Raw genomic sequence first — 23,822 nt, 5'->3', positions numbered from 1 at the left:
CAATTTGACATCCCTTAACTTGATCTACCGGTCAAATATTAACAGTAGCAATCTAACAGCACACCCATTAACCTCATAGTGATTTGCTGAATTCATTATCATCATTCTAGTTATAAATATCATCACAAGGATTCGTCCCATTCCCCCTCATTGTGGTTTCATTATATTTCAACTAATTTTTTTAAAAATCAACATTTTTCAATCAGCATTTTCAATCAGCATTTTCAATCAGAATCCAAATCAATTCATCCATTCTCAAACAGAGTTAAAAATCATATCAATCACATGCAAAATCATCATCTGGATAGCATTAACGCTTATAATTTCAAGTCTTAGATTTACTCGTATATACTGTCAGTAAAGAGCTGCAGTATACTCTCGGTATATACGGGTAGTCACGGTCCTTGGAATTATAAGGTAAATACTATCATGTCTAGGCCTCAAGCAAGTCGGGGATTCTATATAATTGCGGTACTTCCATCTGAAGACCCAATTACCAAATTACGAGTTTCAGTTTGAATATCAAATTGTATGAATTATATCACACAATTATAACCTTTTTGTGTTTCTTGATAAATTTTTGACATATTTGTCTTCTCAGGTGATCTTTATTAACCAAAGGCTCTGATACCAACTGTAAGATCCCTGTTCCCACCGAGCAACGGATTCGGGGTACTGGCAGCGGAAGTAGGCTTCTCGCGCGGGACAGGGGTCCCACACTCGGGGCCTCGCCCACGGATATCCGGATAAGAGACTAATCCGTCGGTTGTTCCAATACCGAACCCGGAAAAACTTCCTTTACCGGAAAGCACGGGCGATTCCACCAGGATAACTTTTTACTCTAACGTAGTCAAGATCATTTCTGATCGAGATGATCCGATTACATCTATAAGATACTTAGTCAGTTCAAGGAAGAAACTTGCACTTGGATCATTGGGATCAACGCTTTTTTTCCCCATTCAAGAGGCACAGCCGTTGATTCCTATCCATAGAACAGTTACTGTCCGGGATTTATTTTATTTATTTTTTTTCTATCGTAAAAACAAAAGTTTGAGTCTCGGTTTACGGATCCATCAGTCCAGCCTAACCCCATCCGATCCCATGGGTTAGCCAACCGCCCAACCACTGTAGTGATGGGATCCAATTAAAAATTTGGTTAGGTTTTGTCCCGGGTACCAAGGAAAAGAGTTCCAAGGCCCCCTAGCCGGATGTTCATGCAAAATAAAACTAGTCACACCACTCACACACCCAATATGAAATTGCCTTTTTCAACCAGATTCAACCAGTTTAAAACAATCCTTTAATAAAACCATAGTATCATTGATCACCATCTTCCAATTTATCCAATTGATTCTTAATTTCCCATCATTCCTTCATCAGAGTATCTATGGCATCATTGGCAACTAGAACGCTCAGGAGCCGTTTCGATAGTTCCTAGCCCATAATACTTGGCAATATAATCACTTAACAAGATGGACTCTCGTTGAAGATCAGCAAGATCAACCAACAGATCCATATAAGGAGCCATGGACTCATCCATTGAAGACCAGCAAGGTCAATCAACCAGATCCATGCTCGATTTCAGAAAACAACTCCAACTCTGTTCCAATATCTTCCTCGACGCACGCGTGGGTATCCTAGGCAACCCAGAGCCCGAGCACCGTATGGTCAGCACCCTCTAGGATCCTTCGCAGGTAACCTAGCGCTTCACGCATAGGCCGCTTCCTTGGCCCCTCATCCACCGTACCGGAAGCTCACCATTTTAATCGCACCGAGGCTGGTCAAGACCTCGGCCGACCTTGCTACGCGAGACGTCCTTCATTGACTCCCCGTCAGCAGTTGCAACTTTCTCATCACGACCTTAATCACAAGACGGTCAAAATGCTCCCCCCAGCATTCTTGACATAAAACAATCATTTACAGACAGCATTTACAAACAGCATTTACAAACAGTTTACAATACAATTTCTATTTTAACTTTCATTTTGCCACATTATCCCTCCTCAATCTACATTACTTATTCCATATTCCATTTATATGTATACTCATCCCATCACATCCTTTCCATCTCATCACTTCAGATTCCCTCACATCACAATCGTATATTCACATCCATACATCCACAACTATATGCGTACATTCACATCTACATGCATACATCTACATCCCTATGCATACATTCACATCCACATTCACATTCACCTCCATACACCTACATCTACATGCATACATCCACTCCACATTCACATCCACATCTATACATCTACATCTACATGCATACATCCACCTCTACATCCACATCTACGTCTATACACCTACATCTACATGCATACATCCACCTCTACATCCACATCTACGTCTATACACCTACATCTACATGCATACATCCCCATCCACATCCACCTCTACATCTATACATCTACATCTACATGTATACATATACATCTCCATTAACAACTACATCTACATGCATACATCCATATCTCCATTCCCATCTACATCTATACATCTACATCTACATGCATCCATTCACCTCCACATCCACATCTACATCTATACATCTACATCTACATGTATACATCCACATCTCCATTCACATCTACATCTATACCTCTACATCTACATGCATCCATCCACATCTCCATTTACATCCTCATCTACACATCTATTTCTACATGCATACATCCACGTCCCATGCATACATCCACGTCCCATGCATACATCCACCTCCACATTCACACTCACATCCATACATCTACATCTACATGCAACATCCACATCTCCATGCATAATAAAATTCTTTTAATTAATCTAGGATGATAGTTCCTAGAATATGGTAGGAATTCCTCTTTTTATACTTTGAATGAATTTATTTTATGCGTAATTTCTATAAAAATTTTGCCATAGCTCCGCTACTATGACTGATAAATCTCAATTTTTTTCTAAGGGATAAAGCTCATTATTAAAGAAATAATTAGAATGTCTCATTAATCCATAATGGTCTCTAATTAGATCATTAAGAAAACAATTAGAATGGTCTCTAATTGGATCATCAATCCATAATGGTCTCTAATTGGATCATTAAGAAAACAATTAGAATGGTCTCTAATTGGATCATCAATCCATAATGGTCTCTAATTGGATCATTAAGAAAACAATTAGAATGGTCTCTAATTGGGTCATCAATCCATAATGGATTGAATCATCAATGTGCATAAACTAAAAGCATAGCAAAAAGCCATTAATTTGGCCTCAAGCATAGCTTGATCTTGGATTAAGGAAAGGCTTTATGAAAAGCTTCATTTGGATTGAGAATGGTTCATGAGTATGACCATTTCTTGAGTGAGAGAGAGAAATTACATAAAAACCATTAGAATTTAAACATAAATGGAATTTAACTTCTATAGCATTTATTAAATTATGTAACTCTTCACTACTATTCACCAATTAACTTCAATAGCATTTAAAAAACCATACCAATTAAACTTCTCAAGCTTGAGAGGGGTTGAGAAGAGAGAATCATTGAGTAATTATAGAAAAGATCAAAATTCAATATACTTACCTTATAATTTGCTCGATTCTTTATTCACGGTAGAGGCCCCCAACCAATCAATTGGTTTAGTATGTTGATGGAGCCACCAATGGGGATTGAAGAAAGAGAGAAGTATCAAAAACTAGTGAATTATTAAAGAATTCACAACTCTTGGCTTAGGTAGAGTAGAGTAACAATGCATAAGACACTCTATATTTTGGCTTAGGTGGAGTAGAGTAACAAGCATAAGACTCTATCTAATTTGGCTTAGGTGGAGTAGAGTAACAAAGCATAAGACACTATATATTTTAGCTTAGATGGAGTAGAGTAACAAAGCATAAGAGACTATATTTTGGCTTAGGTGGAGTAGAGTAACAATGCATAAGACATTATATTTTAGCTTAGGTGGAGTAGAGTAACAAAGCATAAGACTCTATCTAATTTGGCTTAGGTGGAGTAGAGTAACAAAGCATAAGACTCTATCTAATTTGGCTTAGGTGGAGTAGAGTAACAAAGCATAAGAGACTATATATTTTGGCTTAGGTGGAGTAGAGTAACAAGCATAAGAGACTATCTAATTTGGCTTAGGTGGAGTAGAGTAACAAAGCATAAGAGACTATCTAATTTGGCTTAGGTGGAGTAGAGTAACAAAGCATAAGAGACTATCTAATTTGGCTTAGGTGGAGTAGAGTAACAAAGCATAAGAGACTATCTAATTTGGCTTAGGTGGAGTAGAGTAACAAAGCATAAGAGACTATCTAATTTGGCTTAGGTGGAGTAGAGTAACAAAGCATAAGAGACTATGTTTTTTTTCAACAAGGGGAGGCTTCTATTTATAGGAAAATTTGAGCTCCTAACCAAACAAACTGATTCTAAAATTTTCCAAGTCAGTTTGGTCACTTTTTGACCATCTTTAGGTCAGTTAAGTTAACTTTTTGGAACTAGACTTGAATTAGGAGAGAGGAGAGATGAAATATCTCAATTTTTATGAGTTTAAAACTCATTCAAGCATGTGAAATATGCACCTCCTTTAAAGAATTCCCCTTCCTTACATATGTGTCAAAATTGTATTGCTCATAGTTTTTTACTAATAAACCTTGTACATTTTCAACTCTTCATCTTATGTGAATTATGCACCTCCTTTAAAGAACTCCTCTTCCTTACATATGTGTCATAGTTTTTTTACTAATAAGCCTTGTACATTTTCAACTCTTCATCTTATGTGAAATATGCACCTCCTTTAAAGAACTCCCCTTCCTTACATATGTGTTTATTTACTAATAAACCTTGTACATTTTCAACTCTTCATCTTATGTGAAATATGCACCTCCTTTAAAGAACTCCTCTTCCTTACATATGAGTTTATTTACTAATAAACCTTGTACATTTTCAACTCTTCATCTTATGTGAGCATTTACTCATTTTTGGGTATCTTCTTTTACAATTTGGATTTATCTCCTCCCTACACATGGATTGATGCTATTGGTCCATAGAAACCTTAATTGGACCATAGTCTAAAGATTTCTGAAAATCTAGGCCCTTAGACTAAGGTTCTTTATACCTATTTCCAATTAATTCCAATTGCACATTGGAAATTTCTTTTTGAATTTCTGTTTCAGGGGAACTTATTTTAATAAGATGAGTTATTTTTCTATCCAAAAATATTCATAATCTGAATATTCTCTCTCTAGAATATTTTCTCTCTCTAGGTTAAAACAGTTAGAAACAAGGTCTTTATATTTCTGAAGAGGGATTGATTACGGGGGAAGATACTAGACATCAAAAAGGGGGTTGGGGGAGGAATCTTACAACGCTCGCTGTGGACTGTTCACGCAGGCGCGGTAGGCTGCGCTCGTGTAGGTCACCGTACGGGCGGCGGCTGCGCTCGTTTCTTTTGCTGCAGCGTTGAGCTCTTTCTCGTGCAGGTCACGTCGGCCGTCGCCGCTGGCTCTTATACCAGTGTAACGCCTCCGCTACGGCTGTGTCTTCCTCAAGCCGCCAGAGCCTAGGCGTGGAGAAGAAGAGAGGGTGGAAGTCGGTTCACCTCCCAACCATATAATGATGAGTTAGGGTTTCTCGTTGGGTTTTATACCAAATCCCTGGCCTGTGTCCACACCTCCTAGCCCGGCCGTCCATCATACTAAAGAGCCGTTCTAACTTAGATGTGTACACACATCCACCAAACCCTAACGCCCATTAACCCCTGGCGTCCGCTGTGGTGGCCGTACAGACGACGGGTAGGCAGCGACGACGCTCGCTGTGGACTGTTCACGCAGGCGCGGTAGGCTGCGCTCGTGTAGGTCACCGTACGGGCGACGGCTGGTCTCGTTTCCTTTGCTGCATCGTTGAGCTCTTTCTCATGTAGGTCACGTCGGCCGCCGCTGGCTCTGATACCAGTGTAACGCCTCCGCTACGGCTGCGTCTTCCTCAAGCCGCCATAGCCTAGGCGTGGAGAAGAAGAGAGGGTGGAAGTCGGTTCACCTCCCAACCATATAATGAGGAGTTAGGGTTTCTCGTTGGGTTTTATACCAAAACCCTGGCCTGTGTCCACACCTCCTAGCCCGGCCGTCCATCATACTTAAGAGCCGTGCTAACTTAGATGTGTACACACATCGACCAAACCCTAACGCCCATTAACCCCTGGCGTCCGTTGTGGTGGCCGTACGGACGACGGGTAGGCCGCGGCGACGCTCGCTGTGGACTGTTCACGTAGGCGCGGTAGGCTGCGCTCGTGTAGGTCACCGTACGGGCGACGGCTGCGCTCGTTTCTTTTGCTGCAGCGTTGAGCTCTTTCTCGTGCAGGTCACGTCGGCCGCCGCTGGCTCTGATCCCAGTGTAACGCCTCCGCTACGGCTGCGTCTTCCTCAAGCCGCCATAGCCTAGGCGTGGAGAAGAAGAGAGGGTGGAAGTCGGTTCACCTCCCAACCATATAATGACGAGTTAGGGTTTCTCGTTGGGTTTTATACCAAAACCCTGGCCTGTGTCCTTACCTCCTAGCCCGGCCGTCCATCATACTTAAGAGCCGTTCTAACTTAGATGTGTACACGCATCCACCAAACCCTAACGCCCATTAACCCCTGGCGTCCGCTGTGGTGGCCGTACGGACGACGGGTAGGCGGCGGTGACGCTCGCTGTGGACTGTTCACGCAGGCGCGGTAGGCTGGGCTCGTGTAGGTCACCGTACGGGCAGCGGCTGCGCTCGTTTCTTTTGCTGCAGCGTTGAGCTCTTTCTCGTGCAGGTCACGTCGGCCGCCGCTGGCTCTGATACCAGTGTAACGCCTCCGCTACGGCTGCGTCTTCCTCAAGCCGCCATAGCCTAGGCGTGGAGAAGAAGAGAGGGTGGAAGTCGGTTCACCTCCCAACCATATAATGACGAGTTAGGGTTTCTCGTTGGGTTTTATACCAAATCCCTGGCCTGTGTCCACACCTCCTAGCCCGGCCGTCCATCATACTTAAGAGCCGTGCTAACTTAGATGTGTACACACATCGACCAAACCCTAACGCCCATTAACCCCTAGCGTCCGCTGTGGTGGCCGTACGGACGACGGGTAGGCGGCGGCGACGCTCGCTGTGGACTGTTCACGCAGGCGCGGTAGGCTGCGCTCGTGTAGGTCACCGTACGGGCGGTGGCTGCGCTCGTTTCTTTTGCTGTAGCGTTGAGCTCTTTCTCGTGCAGGTCACGTCGGCCGCCGCTGGCTCTGATACCAGTGTAACGCCTCCGCTACGGCTGCGTCTTCCTCAAGCCGCCAGAGCCTAGGCGTGGAGAAGAAGAGAGGGTGGAAGTCGGTTAACCTCCCAACCATATAATGACGAGTTAGGGTTTCTCGCTGGGTTTTATACCAAAACCCTGGCCTGTGTCCACACCTCCTAGCCCGGCCGTCCATCATACTTAAGAGCCGTGCTAACTTAGATGTGTACACACATCGACCAAACCCTAACGCCCACTAACCCCTGGCGTCCGCTGTGGTGGCCGTACGGACGACGGGTAGGCGGTGGCGACGCTCGCTGTGGACTGTTCACGCAGGCGCGGTAGGCTGCGCTCGTGTAGGTCACCGTACGGGCGGCGGCTGCGCTCGTTTCTTTTGCTGCAGCGTTGAGCTCTTTCTCGTGCAGGTCACGTCGGCCGCCGCCGCTGGCTCTGATACCAGTGTAACGCCTCCGCTACGGCTGCGTCTTCCTCAAGCCGCCATAGCCTAGGCATGGAGAAGAAGAGAGGGTGGAAGTCGGTTCACCTCCCAACCATATAATGACGAGTTAGGGTTTCTCGTTGGGTTTTATACCAAAACCCTGGCCTGTGTCCACACCTCCTAGCCCGGCCGTCCATCATACTTAAGAGCTGTTCTAACTTAGATGTGTACACACATCCACCAAACCCTAACGCCCACTAACCCCTGGCGTCCGCTGTGGTGGCCGTACGGACGACGGGTAGGCGGTGGCGACGCTCGCTGTGGACTGTTCACGCAGGCGCGGTAGGCTGCGCTCATGTAGGTCACCGTACGGGCGGCGGCTGCGCTCGTTTCTTTTGCTGCAGCGTTGAGCTCTTTCTCGTGCAGGTCACGTCGGCCGCCGCCGCTGGCTCTGATACCAGTGTAACGCCTCCGCTATGGCTGCGTCTTCCTCAAGCCGCCATAGCCTAGGCGTGGAGAAGAAGAGAGGGTGGAAGTCGGTTCACCTCCCAACCATATAATGACGAGTTAGGGTTTCTCGTTGGGTTTTATACCAAAACCCTGGCCTGTGTCCACACCTCCTAGCCCGGCCGTCCATCATACTTAAGAGCTGTTCTAACTTAGATGTGTACACACATCCACCAAACCCTAACGCCCATTAACCCCTAGCGTCCGCTGTGGTGGCCGTACGGACAACGGCTAGGCGGCGGTGACGCTCGCTGTGGACTGTTCACACAGGCGCGGTAGGCTGCGCTCGTGTAGGTCACCGTACGGGCGGCGGCGGCTGCGCTCGTTTCTTTTGCTGCAGCGTTGAGCTCTTTCTCGTGCAGGTCACATCGGCCGCCGCTGGCTCTGATACCAGTGTAACGCCTCCGCTACGGCTGCGTCTTCCTCAAGCCGCCATAGCCTAGGCGTGGAGAAGAAGAGAGGGTGGAAGTCGGTTCACCTCCCAACCATATAATGACGAGTTAGGGTTTCTCGTTGGGTTTTATACCAAAACCCTGGCCTGTGTCCACACCTCCTAGCCTGGTCGTCCATCATACTTAAGAGCCGTGCTAACTTAGATGTGTACACACATCGACCAAACCCTAACACCCATTAACCCCTGGCGTCCGCTGTGGTGGCCGTACGGACGACGGGTAGGCGGCGGCGACGCTCGCTGTGGACTGTTCACGCAGGCGCGGTAGGCTGCGCTCGTGTAGGTCACCGTACGGGCGGCGGCTGCGCTCGTTTCTTTTGCTGCAGCGTTGAGCTCTTTCTCGTGCAGGTCACGTCGGCCGCGCTGGCTCTAATACCAGTGTAACGCCTCCGCTACTACGGCTGCGTCTTCCTCAAGCCGCCATAGCCTAGGCGTGGAGAAGAAGAGAGGGTGGAAGTCGGTTCACCTCCCAACCATATAATGACGAGTTAGGGTTTCTCGTTGGGTTTTATACCAAAACCCTGGCCTGTGTCCACACCTCCTAGCCCGGCCGTCCATCATACTTAAGAGCCGTGCTAACTTAGATGTGTACACACATCGACCAAACCCTAACGCCCATTAACCCCTGGCGTCCGCTGTGGTGGCCGTACGGACGACGGGTAGGCGGCGGCGACGCTCACTGTGGACTGTTCACGCAGGCGCGGTAGGCTGCGCTCGTGTAGGTCACCGTACGGGCGGCGGCTGCGCTCGTTTCTTTTGCTGCAGCGTTGAGCTCTTTCTCGTGCAGGTCACGTCGGCCGTCGCCGCTGGCTCTGATACCAGTGTAACGCCTCCGCTACGGCTGCGTCTTCCTCAAGCCGCCAGAGCCTAGGCGTGGAGAAGAAGAGAGGGTGGAAGTCGGTTCACCTCCCAACCATATAATGATGAGTTAGGGTTTCTCGTTGGGTTTTATACCAAATCCCTGGCCTGTGTCCACACCTCCTAGCCCGGCCGTCCATCATACTTAAGAGCCGTTCTAACTTAGATGTGTACACACATCCACCAAACCCTAATGGCCATTAACCCCTGGCGTCCGCTGTGGTGGCCGTACAGACGACGGGTAGGCAGCGACGACGCTCGCTGTGGACTGTTCACGCAGGCGCGGTAGGCTGCGCTCGTGTAGGTCACCGTACGGGCGACGGCTGGTCTCGTTTCCTTTGCTGCAGCGTTGAGCTCTTTCTCATGTAGGTCACGTCGGCCGCCGCTGGCTCTGATACCAGTGTAACGCCTCCGCTACGGCTGCGTCTTCCTCAAGCCGCCATAGCCTAGGCGTGGAGAAGAAGAGAGGGTGGAAGTCGGTTCACCTCCCAACCATATAATGAGGAGTTAGGGTTTCTCGTTGGGTTTTATACCAAAACCCTGGCCTGTGTCCACACCTCCTAGCCCGGCCGTCCATCATACTTAAGAGCCGTGCTAACTTAGATGTGTACACACATCGACCAAACCCTAACGCCCATTAACCCCTGGCGTCCGCTGTGGTGGCCGTACGGACGATGGGTAGGCCGCGGCGACGCTCGCTGTGGACTGTTCACGTAGGCGCGGTAGGCTGCGCTCGAGTAGGTCACCGTACAGGCGGCGGCTGCACTCGTTTCTTTTGCTGCAGCATTGAGCTCTTTCTCGTGCAGGTCACGTCGGCCGCCGCTGGCTCTGATACCAGTGTAACGCCTCCGCTACGGCTGCGTCTTCCTCAAGCCGCCATAGCCTAGGCGTGGAGAAGAAGAGAGGGTGGAAGTCGGTTAACCTCCCAACCATATAATGACGAGTTAGGGTTTCTCGTTGGGTTTTATACCAAAACCCTGGCCTGTGTCCACACCTCCTAGCCCGGCCGTCCATCATACTTAAGAGCCGTGCTAACTTAGATGTGTACACACATCGACCAAACCCTAACGCCCACTAACCCCTGGCGTCTGCTGTGGTGGCCGTACGGACGACGGGTAGGCGGTGGCGACGCTCGCTGTGGACTGTTCACGCAGGCGCGGTAGGCTGCGCTCGTGTAGGTCACCGTACGGGCGGCGGCTGCGCTCGTTTCTTTTGCTGCAGCGTTGAGTTCTTTCTCGTGCAGGTCACGTCGGCCGCCGCTGGCTCTGATACCAGTGTAACGCCTCCGCTACGGCTGCGTCTTCCTCAAGCCGCCATAGCCTAGGCATGGAGAAGAAGAGAGGGTGGAAGTCGGTTCACCTCCCAACCATATAATGACGAGTTAGGGTTTCTCGTTGGGTTTTATACCAAAACCCTGGCCTGTGTCCACACCTCCTAGCCCGGCCGTCCATCATACTTAAGAGCTGTTCTAACTTAGATGTGTACACACATCCACCAAACCCTAATGCCCATTAACCCCTGGCGTCCGCTGTGGTGGCCGTACGGACGACGGGTAGGCGGCGGTGACGCTCGCTGTGGACTGTTCACACAGGCGCGGTAGGCTGCGCTCGTGTAGGTCACCGTACGGGCGGCGGCGGCTGCGCTCGTTTCTTTTGCTGCAGCGTTGAGCTCTTTCTCGTGCAGGTCACGTCGGCCGCCGCTGGCTCTGATACCAGTGTAACGCCTCCGCTACGGCTGCGTCTTCCTCAAGCCGCCATAGCCTAGGCGTGGAGAAGAAGAGAGGGTGGAAGTCGGTTCACCTCCCAACCATATAATGACGAGTTAGGGTTTCTCGTTGGGTTTTATACCAAAACCCTGGCCTGTGTCCACACCTCCTAGCCCGGTCGTCCATCATACTTAAGAGCCGTGCTAACTTAGATGTGTACACACATCGACCAAACCCTAACGCCCATTAACCCCTGGCGTCCGCTGTGGTGGCCGTACGGACGATGGGTAGGCCGCGGCGACGCTCGCTGTGGACTGTTCACGTAGGCGCGGTAGGCTGCGCTCGAGTAGGTCACCGTACAGGCGGCGGCTGCACTCGTTTCTTTTGCTGCAGCATTGAGCTCTTTCTCGTGCAGGTCACGTCGGCCGCCGCTGGCTCTGATACCAGTGTAACGCCTCCGCTACGGCTGCGTCTTCCTCAAGCCGCCATAGCCTAGGCGTGGAGAAGAAGAGAGGGTGGAAGTCGGTTAACCTCCCAACCATATAATGACGAGTTAGGGTTTCTCGTTGGGTTTTATACCAAAACCCTGGCCTGTGTCCACACCTCCTAGCCCGGCCGTCCATCATACTTAAGAGCCGTGCTAACTTAGATGTGTACACACATCGACCAAACCCTAACGCCCACTAACCCCTGGCGTCTGCTGTGGTGGCCGTACGGACGACGGGTAGGCGGTGGCGACGCTCGCTGTGGACTGTTCACGCAGGCGCGGTAGGCTGCGCTCGTGTAGGTCACCGTACGGGCGGCGGCTGCGCTCGTTTCTTTTGCTGCAGCGTTGAGTTCTTTCTCGTGCAGGTCACGTCGGCCGCCGCTGGCTCTGATACCAGTGTAACGCCTCCGCTACGGCTGCGTCTTCCTCAAGCCGCCATAGCCTAGGCATGGAGAAGAAGAGAGGGTGGAAGTCGGTTCACCTCCCAACCATATAATGACGAGTTAGGGTTTCTCGTTGGGTTTTATACCAAAACCCTGGCCTGTGTCCACACCTCCTAGCCCGGCCGTCCATCATACTTAAGAGCTGTTCTAACTTAGATGTGTACACACATCCACCAAACCCTAATGCCCATTAACCCCTGGCGTCCGCTGTGGTGGCCGTACGGACGACGGGTAGGCGGCGGTGACGCTCGCTGTGGACTGTTCACACAGGCGCGGTAGGCTGCGCTCGTGTAGGTCACCGTACGGGCGGCGGCGGCTGCGCTCGTTTCTTTTGCTGCAGCGTTGAGCTCTTTCTCGTGCAGGTCACGTCGGCCGCCGCTGGCTCTGATACCAGTGTAACGCCTCCGCTACGGCTGCGTCTTCCTCAAGCCGCCATAGCCTAGGCGTGGAGAAGAAGAGAGGGTGGAAGTCGGTTCACCTCCCAACCATATAATGACGAGTTAGGGTTTCTCGTTGGGTTTTATACCAAAACCCTGGCCTGTGTCCACACCTCCTAGCCCGGTCGTCCATCATACTTAAGAGCCGTGCTAACTTAGATGTGTACACACATCGACCAAACCCTAACGCCCATTAACCCCTGGCGTCCGCTGTGGTGGTCGTACGGACGACGGGTAGGCGGCGGCGACGCTCGCTGTGGACTGTTCACGCAGGCGCGGTAGGCTGCGCTCGTGTAGGTCACCGTACGGGCGGCGGCTGCGCTCGTTTCTTTTGCTGCAGCGTTGAGCTCTTTCTCGTGCAGGTCACGTCGGCCGCGCTGGCTCTAATACCAGTGTAACGCCTCCGCTACTACGGCTGCGTCTTCCTCAAGCCGCCATAGCCTAGGCGTGGAGAAGAAGAGAGGGTGGAAGTGGGTTCACCTCCCAACCATATAATGACGAGTTAGGGTTTCTCGTTGGGTTTTATACCAAAACCCTGGCCTGTGTCCACACCTCCTAGCCCGGCCGTCCATCATACTTAAGAGCCGTGCTAACTTAGATGTGTACACACATCGACCAAACCCTAATGCCCATTAATCCCTGGCATCCGCTCTGGTGGCCGTACGGACGACGGGTAGGCGGCGGCGACGCTCGCTGTGGACTGTTCACGCAGGCGCGGTAGGCTCCGCTCGTGTAGGTTACCGTACGGGCGGCGGCTGCGCTCGTTTCTTTTGCTGCAGCGTTGAGCTCTTTCTCGTGCAGGTCACGTCGGCCGCCACCGCTGGCTCTGATACCAATGTAACGCCTCCGCTACGGCTGCGTCTTCCTCAAGCCGCCAGAGCCTAGGCGTGGAGAAGAAGAGAGGGTGGAAGTCGGTTCACCTCCCAACCATATAATGATGAGTTAGGGTTTCTCGTTGGGTTTTATACCAAATCCCTGGCCTGTGTTCACACCTCCTAGCCCGGCCGTCCATCATACTTAAGAGCCGTTCTAACTTAGATGTGTACACACATCCACCAAACCCTAACGCCCAATAACCCCTGGCGTCCGCTGTGGTGGCCGTACGGACGACGGGTAGGCAGCGGCGACGCTCGCTGTGGACTGTTCACGCAGGCGCGGTAGGCTGCGCTCGTGTAGGTCACCGTACGGGCGACGACTGGTCTCGTTTCCTTTGCTGCAGCGTTGAGCTCTTTCTCATGTAGGTCACGTCGGCCGCCGCTGGCTCTGATACCAGTGTAACGCCTCCGCTACGGCTGCGTCTTCCTCAAGCCGCCATAGCCTAGGCGTGGAGAAGAAGAGAGGGTGGAAGTCGGTTCACCTCCCAACCATATAATGAGGAGTTAGGGTTTCTCGTTGGGTTTTATACCAAAACCCTGGCCTGTGTCCACACCTCCTAGCCCGGCCGTCCATCATACTTAAGAGCCGTGCTAACTTAGATGTGTACACACATCGACCAAACCCTAACGCCCATTAACCCCTGGCGTCCGCTGTGGTGGCCGTACGGACGACGGGTAGGCCGCGGCGACGCTCGCTGTGGACTGTTCACGTAGGCGCGGTAGGCTGCGCTCGTGTAGGTCACCGTACGGGCGGCGGCTGCGCTCGTTTCTTTTGCTGCAGCGTTGAGCTCTTTCTCGTGCAGGTCACGTCGGCCGCCGCTGGCTCTGATCCCAGTGTAACGCCTCCGCTACGGCTGCGTCTTCCTCAAGCCGCCATAGCCTAGGCGTGGAGAAGAAGAGAGGGTGGAAGTCGGTTCACCTCCCAACCATATAATGACGAGTTAGGGTTTCTCGTTGGGTTTTATACCAAAACCCTGGCCTGTGTCCACACCTCCTAGCCCGGCCGTCCATCATACTTAAGAGCTGTTCTAACTTAGATGTGTACACACATCCACCAAACCCTAACGCCCACTAACCCCTGGCGTCCGCTGTGGTGGCCGTACGGACGACGGGTGGGCGGTGGCGACGCTCGCTGTGGACTGTTCACGCAGGCGCGGTAGGCTGCGCTCGTGTAGGTCACCGTACGGGCGGCGGCTGCGCTCGTTTCTTTTGCTGCAGCGTTGAGCTCTTTCTCGTGCAGGTCACGTCGGCTGCCGCCGCTGGCTCTGATACCAGTGTAACGCCTCCGCTATGGCTGCGTCTTCCTCAAGCCGCCATAGCCTAGGCGTGGAGAAGAAGAGAGGGTGGAAGTCGGTTCACCTCCCAACCATATAATGACGAGTTAGGGTTTCTCGTTGGGTTTTATACCAAAACCCTGGCCTGTGTCCACACCTCCTAGCCCGGCCGTCCATCATACTTAAGAGCTGTTCTAACTTAGATGTGTACACACATCCACCAAACCCTAACGCCCATTAACCCCTAGCGTCCGCTGTGGTGGCCGTACGGACGACGGCTAGGCGGCGGTGACGCTCGCTGTGGACTGTTCACACAGGCGCGGTAGGCTGCGCTCGTGTAGGTCACCGTACGGGCGGCGGCGGCTGCGCTCGTTTCTTTTGCTGCAGCGTTGAGCTCTTTCTCGTGCAGGTCACATCGACCGTCGCTGGCTCTGATACCAGTGTAACGCCTCCGCTACGGCTGCGTCTTCCTCAAGCCGCCATAGCCTAGGCGTGGAGAAGAAGAGAGGGTGGAAGTCGGTTCACCTCCCAACCATATAATGACGAGTTAGGGTTTCTCGTTGGGTTTTATACCAAAACCCTGGCCTGTGTCCACACCTCCTAGCCTGGTCGTCCATCATACTTAAGAGCCGTGCTAACTTAGATGTGTACACACATCGACCAAACCCTAACACCCATTAACCCCTGGCGTCCGCTGTGGTGGCCGTACGGACGACGGGTAGGCGGCGGCGACGCTCGCTGTGGACTGTTCACGCAGGCGCGGTAGGCTGCGCTCGTGTAGGTCATCGTACGGGCGGCGGCTGCGCTCGTTTCTTTTGCTGCAGCGTTGAGCTCTTTCTCGTGCAGGTCACGTCGGCCGCGCTGGCTCTAATACCAGTGTAACGCCTCCGCTACTACGGCTGCGTCTTCCTCAAGCCGCCATAGCCTAGGCGTGGAGAAGAAGAGAGGGTGGAAGTCGGTTCACCTCCCAACCATATAATGACGAGTTAGGGTTTCTCGTTGGGTTTTATACCAAAACCCTGGCCTGTGTCCACACCTCCTAGCCCGGCCGTCCATCATACTTAAGAGCCGTGCTAACTTAGATGTGTACACACATCGACCAAACCCTAACGCCCATTAACCCCTGGCGTCCGCTGTGGTGGCCGTACGGACGACGGGTAGGCGGCGGCGACGCTCGCTGTGGACTGTTCACGCAGGCGCGGTAGGCTGCGCTCGTGTAGGTCACCGTACGGGCGGCGGCTGCGCTCGTTTCTTTTGCTGCAGCGTTGAGCTCTTTCTCGTGCAGGTCACGTCGGCCGTCGCCGCTGGCTCTGATACCAGTGTAACGCCTCCGCTACGGCTGCGTCTTCCTCAAGCCGCCAGAGCCTAGGCGTGGAGAAGAAGAGAGGGTGGAAGTCGGTTCACCTCCCAACCATATAATGATGAGTTAGGGTTTCTCGTTGGGTTTTATACCAAATCCCTGGCCTGTGTCCACACCTCCTAGCCCGGCCGTCCATCATACTTAAGAGCCGTTCTAACTTAGATGTGTACACACATCCACCAAACCCTAACGCCCATTAACCCCTGGCGTCCGCTGTGGTGGCCGTACAGACGACGGGTAGGCAGCGACGACGCTCGCTGTGGACTGTTCACGCAGGCGCGGTAGGCTGCGCTCGTGTAGGTCACCGTACGGGCGACGGCTGGTCTCGTTTCCTTTGCTGCAGCGTTGAGCTCTTTCTCATGTAGGTCACGTCGGCCGCCGCTGGCTCTGATACCAGTGTAACGCCTCCGCTACGGCTGCGTCTTCCTCAAGCCGCCATAGCCTAGGCGTGGAGAAGAAGAGAGGGTGGAAGTCGGTTCACCTCCCAACCATATAATGAGGAGTTAGGGTTTCTCGTTGGGTTTTATACCAAAACCCTGGCCTGTGTCCACACCTCCTAGCCCGGCCGTCCATCATACTTAAGAGCCGTGCTAACTTAGATGTGTACACACATCGACCAAACCCTAACGCCCATTAACCCCTGGCGTCCGCTGTGGTGGCCGTACGGACGATGGGTAGGCCGCGGCGACGCTCGTTGTGGACTGTTCACGTAGGCGCGGTAGGCTGCGCTCGTGTAGGTCACCGTACAGGCGGCGGCTGCACTCGTTTCTTTTGCTGCAGCATTGAGCTCTTTCTCGTGCAGGTCACGTCGGCCGCCGCTGGCTCTGATACCAGTGTAACGCCTCCGCTACGGCTGCGTCTTCCTCAAGCCGCCATAGCCTAGGCGTGGAGAAGAAGAGAGGGTGGAAGTCGGTTAACCTCCCAACCATATAACGACGAGTTAGGGTTTCTCGTTGGGTTTTATACCAAAACCCTGGCCTGTGTCCACACCTCCTAGCCCGGCCGTCCATCATACTTAAGAGCCGTGCTAACTTAGATGTGTACACACATCGACCAAACCCTAACGCCCACTAACCCCTGGCGTCTGCTGTGGTGGCCGTACGGACGACGGGTAGGCGGTGGCGACGCTCGCTGTGGACTGTTCACGCAGGCGCGGTAGGCTGCGCTCGTGTAAGTCACCGTACGGGCGGCGGCTGCGCTCGTTTCTTTTGCTGCAGCGTTGAGCTCTTTCTCGTGCAGGTCACGTCGGCCGCCGCTGGCTCTGATACCAGTGTAACGCCTCCGCTACGGCTGCGTCTTCCTCAAGCCGCCATAGCCTAGGCATGGAGAAGAAGAGAGGGTGGAAGTCGGTTCACCTCCCAACCATATAATGACGAGTTAGGGTTTCTCGTTGGGTTTTATACCAAAACCCTGGCCTGTGTCCACACCTCCTAGCCCGGCCGTCCATCATACTTAAGAGCTGTTCTAACTTAGATGTGTACACACATCCACCAAACCCTAATGCCCATTAACCCCTGGCGTCCGCTGTGGTGGCCGTACGGACGACGGGTAGGCGGCGGTGACGCTCGCTGTGGACTGTTCACACAGGCGCGGTAGGCTGCGCTCGTGTAGGTCACCGTACGGGCGGCGACGGCTGCGCTCGTTTCTTTTGCTGCAGCGTTGAGCTCTTTCTCGTGCAGGTCACGTCGGCCGCCGCTGGCTCTGATACCAGTGTAACGCCTCCGCTACGGCTGCGTCTTCCTCAAGCCGCCATAGCCTAGGCGTGGAGAAGAAGAGAGGGTGGAAGTCGGTTCACCTCCCAACCATATAATGACGAGTTAGGGTTTCTCGTTGGGTTTTATACCAAAACCCTGGCCTGTGTCCACACCTCCTAGCCCGGTCGTCCATCATACTTAAGAGCCGTGCTAACTTAGATGTGTACACACATCGACCAAACCCTAACGCCCATTAACCCCTGGCGTCCGCTGTGGTGGTCGTACGGACGACGGGTAGGCGGCGGCGACGCTCGATGTGGACTGTTCATGCAGGCGCGGTAGGCTGCGCTCGTGTAGGTCACCGTACGGGCGGCGGCTGCGCTCGTTTCTTTTGTTGCAGCGTTGAGCTCTTTCTCGTGCAGGTCACGTCGGCCGCGCTGGCTCTAATACCAGTGTAACGCCTCCGCTACTACGGCTGCGTCTTCCTCAAGCCGCCATAGCCTAGGCGTGGAGAAGAAGAGAGGGTGGAAGTCGGTTCACCTCCCAACCATATAATGACGAGTTAGGGTTTCTCGTTGGGTTTTATACCAAAACCCTGGCCTGTGTCCACACCTCCTAGCCCGGCCGTCCATCATACTTAAGAGCCGTGCTAACTTAGATGTGTACACACATCGACCAAACCCTAATGCCCATTAATCCCTGGCATCCGCTCTGGTGGCCGTACGGACGACGGGTAGGCGGCGGCGACGCTCGCTGTGGACTGTTCACGCAGGCGCGGTAGGCTCCGCTCGTGTAGGTTACCGTACAGGCGGCGGCTGCGCTCGTTTCTTTTGCTGCAGCGTTGAGCTCTTTCTCGTGCAGGTCACGTCGGCCGCCGCCGCTGGCTCTGATACCAGTGTAACGCCTCCGCTACGGCTGCGTCTTCCTCAAGCCGCCAGAGCCTAGGCGTGGAGAAGAAGAGAGGGTGGAAGTCGGTTCACCTCCCAACCATATAATGATGAGTTAGGGTTTCTCGTTGGGTTTTATACCAAATCCCTGGCCTGTGTTCACACCTCCTAGCCCGGCCGTCCATCATACTTAAGAGCCGTTCTAACTTAGATGTGTACACACATCCACCAAACCCTAACGCCCATTAACCCCTGGCGTCCGCTGTGGTGGCCGTACGGACGACGGGTAGGCAGCGGCGACGCTCGCTGTGGACTGTTCACGCAGGCGCGGTAGGCTGCGCTCGTGTAGGTCACCGTACGGGCGACGACTGGTCTCGTTTCCTTTGCTGCAGCGTTGAGCTCTTTCTCATGTAGGTCACGTCGGCCGCCGCTGGCTCTGATACCAGTGTAACGCCTCCGCTACGGCTGCGTCTTCCTCAAGCCGCCATAGCCTAGGCGTGGAGAAGAAGAGAGGGTGGAAGTCGGTTCACCTCCCAACCATATAATGACGAGTTAGGGTTTCTCGTTGGGTTTTATACCAAAACCCTGGCCTGTGTCCACGCCTCCTAGCCCGGTCGTCCATCATACTTAAGAGCCGTGCTAACTTAGATGTGTACACACATCGACCAAACCCTAACGCCCATTAACCCCTGGCGTCCGCTGTGGTGGCCGTACGGACGACGGGTAGGCGGCGACGACGCTCGCTGTGGACTGTTCACGCAGGCGCGGTAGGCTGCGCTCGTGTAGGTCACCGTACGGGCGACGGCTGCGCTCGTTTCTTTTGCTGCAGCGTTGAGCTCTTTCTCGTGCAGGTCACGTCGGCCGCCGCTGGCTCTGATCCCAGTGTAACGCCTCCGCTACGGCTGCGTCTTCCTCAAGCCGCCATAGCCTAGGCGTGGAGAAGAAGAGAGGGTGGAAGTCGGTTCACCTCCCAACCATATAATGACGAGTTAGGGTTTCTCGTTGGGTTTTATACCAAAACCCTGGCCTGTGTCCTTACCTCCTAGCCCAGCCGTCCATCATACTTAAGAGCCGTTCTAACTTAGATGTGTACACGCATCCACCAAACCCTAACACCCATTAACCCCTGGCGTCCGCTGTGGTGGCCGTACGGACGACGGGTAGGCGACGGTGACGCTCGCTGTGGACTGTTCACACAGGCGCGGTAGGCTGCGCTCGTGTAGGTCACCGTACGGGCAGCGGCTGCGCTCGTTTCTTTTGCTGCAGCGTTGAGCTCTTTCTCGTGCAGGTCACGTCGGCCGCCGCTGGCTCTGATACCAGTGTAACGCCTCCGCTACGGCTGCGTCTTCCTCAACCCGCCATAGCCTAGGCGTGGAGAAGAAGAGAGGGTGGAAGTCGGTTCACCTCCCAACCATATAATGACGAGTTAGGGTTTCTCGTTGGGTTTTATACCAAAACCCTGGCCTGTGTCCACACCTCCTAGCCCGGCCGTCCATCATACTTAAGAGCCGTGCTAACTTAGATGTGTACACACATCGACCAAACCCTAACGCCCATTAACCCCTGGCGTCCGCTGTGGTGGCCGTACGGACGACGGGTAGGCGGCGGCGACGCTCGCTGTGGACTGTTCACGTAGGCGCGGTAGGCTGCGCTCGTGTAGGTCACCATACGGGCGGCGGCTGCGCTCGTTTCTTTTGCTGTAGCGTTGAGCTCTTTCTCGTGCAGGTCACGTGGGCCGCCGCTGGCTTTGATACCAGTGTAACGCCTCCGCTACGGCTGCGTCTTCCTCAAGCCGCCATAGCCTAGGCGTGGAGAAGAAGAGAGGGTGGAAGTCGGTTAACCTCCCAACCATATAATGACGAGTTAGGGTTTCTCGTTGGGTTTTATACCAAAACCCTGGCCTGTGTCCACACCTCCTAGCCCGGCCGTCCATCATACTTAAGAGCCGTGCTAACTTAGATGTGTACACACATCGACCAAACCCTAACGCCCACTAACCCCTGGCGTCCGCTGTGGTGGCCGTACGGACGACGGGTAGGCGGTGGCGACGCTCGCTGTGGACTGTTCACGCAGGCGCGGTAGGCTGCGCTCGTGTAGGTCACCGTACGGGCGGCGGCTGCGCTCGTTTATTTTGCTGCAGCGTTGAGCTCTTTCTCGTGCAGGTCACGTCGGCCGCCGCCGCTGGCTCTGATACCAGTGTAACGCCTCCGCTATGGCTGCGTCTTCCTCAAGCCGCCATAGCCTAGGCGTGGAGAAGAAGAGAGGGTGGAAGTCGGTTCACCTCCCAACCATATAATGACGAGTTAGGGTTTCTCGTTGGGTTTTATACCAAAACCCTGGCCTGTGTCCACACCTCCTAGCCCGGCCGTCCATCATACTTAAGAGCTGTTCTAACTTAGATGTGTACACACATCCACCAAACCCTAACGCCCATTAACCCCTAGCATCCGCTGTAGTGGCCGTACGGACGACGGGTAGGCGGCGGTGACGCTCGCTGTGGACTGTTCACACAGGCGCGGTAGGCTGCGCTCGTGTAGGTCACCGTACGGGCGGCGGCGGCTGCGCTCGTTTCTTTTGCTGCAGCGTTGAGCTCTTTCTCGTGCAGGTCACGTCGGCCGCCGCTGGCTCTGATACCAGTGTAACGCCTCCGCTACGGCTGCGTCTTCCTCAAGCCGCCATAGCCTAGGCGTGGAGAAGAAGAGAGGGTGGAAGTCGGTTCACCTCCCAACCATATAATGACGAGTTAGGGTTTCTCGTTGGGTTTTATACCAAAACCCTGGCCTGTGTCCACGCCTCCTAGCCCGGTCGTCCATCATACTTAAGAGCCGTGCTAACTTAGATGTGTACACACATCGACCAAACCCTAACGCCCATTAACCCCTGGCGTCCGCTGTGGTGGCCGTACGAACGACGGGTAGGCGGCGACGACGCTCGCTGTGGACTGTTCACGCAGGCGCGGTAGGCTGCGCTCGTGTAGGTCACCGTACGGGCGACGGCTGCGCTCGTTTCTTTTGCTGCAGCGTTGAGCTCTTTCTCGTGCAGGTCACGTCGGCCGCGCTGGCTCTAATACCAGTGTAACGCCTCCGCTACTACGGCTGCGTCTTCCTCAAGCCGCCATAGCCTAGGCGTGGAGAAGAAGAGAGGGTGGAAGTCGGTTCACCTCCCAACCATATAATGACGAGTTAGGGTTTCTCGTTGGGTTTTATACCAAAACCCTGGCCTGTGTCCACACCTCCTAGCCCGGCCGTCCATCATACTTAAGAGCCGTGCTAACTTAGATGTGTACACACATCGACCAAACCCTAACGCCCATTAACCCCTGGCGTCCGCTGTGGTGGCCGTACGGACGACGGGTAGGCGGCGGCGACGCTCGCTGTGGACTGTTCACGCAGGCGCGGTAGGCTCCGCTCGTGTAGGTTACCGTACGGGCGGCGGCTGCGCTCGTTTCTTTTGCTGCAGCGTTGAGCTCTTTCTCGTGTAGGTCACGTCGGCCGCCGCCGCTAGCTCTGATACCAGTGTAACGCCTCCGCTACGGCTGCGTCTTCCTCAAGCCGCCAGAGCCTAGGTGTGGAGAAGAAGAGAGGGTGGAAGTCGGTTCACCTCCCAACCATATAATGATGAGTTAGGGTTTCTCGTTGGCTTTTATACCAAATCCCTGGCCTGTGTCCACACCTCCTAGCCCGGCCGTCCATCATACTTAAGAGCCGTTCTAACTTAGATGTGTACACACATCCACCAAACCCTAACGCCCATTAACCCCTGGCGTCCGCTGTGGTGGCCGTACAGACGACGGGTAGGCAGCGACGACGCTCGCTGTGGACTGTTCACGCAGGCGCGGTAGGCTGCGCTCGTGTAGGTCACCGTACGGGCGATGGCTGGTCTCGTTTCCTTTGCTGCAGCGTTGAGCTCTTTCTCCTGTAGGTCACGTCGACCGCCGCTGGCTCTGATACCAGTGTAACGCCTCCGCTACGGTTGCGTCTTCCTCAAGCCGCCATAGCCTAGGCGTGGAGAAGAAGAGAGGGTGGAAGTCGGTTCACCTCCCAACCATATAATGAGGAGTTAGGGTTTCTCGTTGGGTTTTATACCAAAACCCTGGCCTGTGTCCACACCTCCTAGCCCGGCCGTCCATCATACTTAAGAGCCGTGCTAACTTAGATGTGTACACACATCGACCAAACCCTAACGCCCATTAACCCCTGGCGTCCGTTGTGGTGGCCGTACGGACGACGGGTAGGCCGCGGCGACGCTCGCTGTGGACTGTTCACGTAGGCGCGGTAGGCTGCGCTCATGTAGGTCACCGTACGGGCGGCGGCTGCACTCGTTTCTTTTGCTGCAGCGTTGAGCTCTTTCTCGTGCAGGTCACGTCGGCCGCCGCTGGCTCTGATACCAGTGTAACGCCTCCGCTACGGCTGCGTCTTCCTCAAGCCGCCATAGCCTAGGCGTGGAGAAGAAGAGAGGGTGGAAGTCGGTTCACCTCCCAACCATATAATGACGAGTTAGGGTTTCTCGTTGGTTTTTATACCAAAACCCTGGCCTGTGTCCTTACCTCCTAGCCCGGTCGTCCATCATACTTAAGAGCCGTTCTAACTTAGATGTGTACACGCATCCACCAAACCCTAACGCCCATTAACCCCTGGCGTCCGCTGTGGTGGCCGTACGGACGACGAGTAGGCGGCGGTGACGCTCGCTGTGGACTGTTCACGCAGGCGCGGTAGGCTGGGCTCGTGTAGGTCACCGTACGGGCAGCGGCTGCGCTCGTTTCTTTTGCTGCAGCGTTGAGCTCTTTCTCGTGCAGGTCACGTCGGCCGCCGCTGGCTCTGATACCAGTGTAACGCCTCCGCTACGGCTGCGTCTTCCTCAAGCCGCCATAGCCTAGGCGTGGAGAAGAAGAGAGGGTGGAAGTCGGTTCACCTCCCAACCATATAATGACGAGTTAGGGTTTCTCGTTGGGTTTTATACCAAATCCCTGGCCTGTGTCCACACCTCCTAGCCCGGCCGTCCATCATACTTAAGAGCCGTGCTAACTTAGATGTGTACACACATCGACCAAACCCTAACGCCCATTAACCCCTGGCGTCCGCTGTGGTGGCCGTACGGACGACGGGTAGGCGGCGGCGACGCTCGCTGTGGACTGTTCACGCAGGCGCGGTAGGCTGCGCTCGTGTAGGTCACCGTACAGGCGGTG

The sequence above is a fragment of the Cibotium barometz genome, chromosome 33 (genome assembly GCF_041138505.1).
Source record: "Cibotium barometz isolate CiBa-2024 chromosome 33, ASM4113850v1, whole genome shotgun sequence".
Classification (NCBI taxonomy): Eukaryota; Viridiplantae; Streptophyta; class Polypodiopsida; order Cyatheales; family Cibotiaceae; genus Cibotium; species Cibotium barometz.
Note: the sequence above shows the minus strand (reverse complement) of the source record.